The following is a 2,632-nucleotide window of genomic DNA, read 5'->3' on the forward strand; positions in this document are numbered from 1 at the left end:
CATTAGTGCTAGGCTGATTGATCTTTTCAGAAATATTATAGTAATACTGAGCATCCATACAAAGTATTTCAAAGCACTTTAAGAAATAAAGTCTTGCAATGTTCTTGAAGTATATATGCAGTATTATCTCAAATTGCAAATTAATAAAATGGGATACAGAGCGGTTAAGTGAGCTGGTCAAGGTCACAGAGCAAGCGGTAACAGGCATGAAAACAGACCAAGGAATAGATGGATGTGAAGGAAGGAGGCTGCATTGGCTCTTATTTTATTCAGTTGCCATCCATAAAATCTAGATCAAAATCAAAACAAACAACTGGCATTAGCGTGTTGTGAGAGACAACAACAAGTGGAGTATAATCATTCTGCTGGCCTTGGGGAGCCTGACTTGAATTTTAGTGGATGGAGAAAAATGACTCAGATGATAATATAATAATAAACTAAACAAATTGCTACGTTTTGAAATAAATTTCAGCTAGGAAAAGCTATTTTTATATCATCTGACTTTTGTTTCTAGTTAGCAGCAATGTAAATAGTGATACAGAACTTGACAGAGTAAGAAACTAATATAGGACAAATCCTGAAAGGTTAATTAACCATGTCAAAAAAATCCCCATGCAAATGCCAATTAAGGTGGCAGACAGGATTACTCTTGGGACCAAATCCTGCCCTCTGTCACACCTGTGCAATACTGTGGAAACCTCACTGATGTCATGGGTTTGACTTGTGGGCAAAACTTACCCTCATTCTTTAAAAGGTCCATCTGTTGCAGCACAAAAAATGTCTAAAAAGGCACTGTAATTAACAGACTTGAATGCTTTTAAAAAACAAAATTTGAAATATTAATGATGTACCAATTAATAAATGTTTAACATGTTTGCATTGCTGTAGAAGAGCATGTTAATTTTCTAGAGGCAAGCAGGGTAAAAATATGTATCTCATCCAAGGAAGCTTTAAAAGTAAAAGTTCTGTTTCATTATTAAAATGAGATTTGTATAAATCTCTTTTACAGGTCCTGAGTCAGGAAAATACTTAGGCACATGCTTAATTGTTTCCTGAATTAGGGCCTCAGTATTCTTGGGGCTTATCTTTTAGTTTGCCCAAGGAGAGGACATGGTTCCTAAGGCAAACAGTTTTGTATGTGCGGATGCAACCACGTCAGTCCAATTTATTAAACTTGGGCTAATCATCCATCACAGTGGGGCTAGGATTTATCTGCTTTTTGTAAACAGCTTTGAATTCCTCAGATGAAAGTCACTATAGAAGTGCAGAAGTATGACTGCACTAGGTACTATTGTGGGTTTTGGCAAAATGACACTGCAGCTAATGGGTGTCATTGTCCTTCTTCAGGTAAGTCAGTAGGAAAAGTAGGAAAAGCCCCCCACTGCCCCAAGTCTGCAGCAGGCAGGCAGTGGGGGTGGGGTGTCGGGTTGTGCTCCACTGCAGCAGTCGCTGCCTCCTGCCAGGTGCAGGGAGCTGTGCACCCAGGTTCCTGACCCCATAGCCCTGGCAGCTGGGAGTCCCCTCTGGCAGGGCTGAGGAAGCAGGAGCTGTAGGTGGGGGGGCAAGGGGCACCAGCAGGGTTGGGGGCCTGTGGGGAGGGAATGAGGGGCACCAGCAGGACTCGGGGGGCTGGGGGGGTGGAGTGAGGGGCACCAGCAGGGCCAGGGGGCTGTGGGGGGGGAACCTTCATTTTAATCACAGATTTGGGGGATTTTATCAGAGAATTTGCAATTTTTTTAAAATCAGGAAAAACCAGGATCCTTGCTCATTACCTTCTCTTCGTAGCGGAACTAACGTACAGGGCCATGTACTTGGGTGAAAAGGGCTAACACCAGCATTAAATGTCCACCCTAAAATCCGTTAGTTGTAGCTGTATTCACATTTCTATGACATATTATTTTGCTAATGTAAATGATGCCTGTCAACCAAAGGCATACTAAACATGAAATAAATGGTGGATTTAATTTGAGTGACACCTCATTAAGTATTGGACAAAAGACAGTTTGACCCTCTTACTAAATATCTACTTAACTTTGCTTCCAAAAAGATATTCTAAATAATGGGCTCAAATTTTGCTTGTGTAAACTGTTTAAAACTCTACAAAATCAATGCTGCAGCCTTTATTACTCCTTCAGCAGAAAGTTTAGTCCCATGTCTGTTTTTGTGATGAGCACTTATGTAAAATAGCAATAGAAATCTGTCATCTTCATTTTAATTTTGATTAGTTTTGAGTCCCTTGTGTGATTAGTCAATCACAAAATTCTTACAGCATATGCAAAAAAGACAAAGCTGTATTGAAGGGGAATATGGAAGAACACAGAAAACAATATGTACAAAAGGGAAAGGAAAAAACAAAATGGAATCGACAGAGCCAAAATATGTATAATATAATGCACTGACAATCTGAATGCCCAGATGCAATAACTATAAGTGTCCAAGAATGAAAACCAGGGGGGAAATGTCAACAGGCATCTAAAAATTAGCTTGCAAGGGCATTAGTTTGTGTGTAAAGCCCTGCATTTCAGCATTCAGATTTCCAGTGACATATGCAAATGTTGCCTTTGTGCATGCAAACAGATGCATTTACAAATTGTGACTATTTTTAGACACTCATAGAAAATGGTTTCCCTAC

This window comes from Alligator sinensis, unplaced genomic scaffold (genome assembly GCF_000455745.1).
Source record: "Alligator sinensis unplaced genomic scaffold, ASM45574v1 scaffold280_1, whole genome shotgun sequence".
NCBI classification, from domain to species: Eukaryota; Metazoa; Chordata; order Crocodylia; family Alligatoridae; genus Alligator; species Alligator sinensis.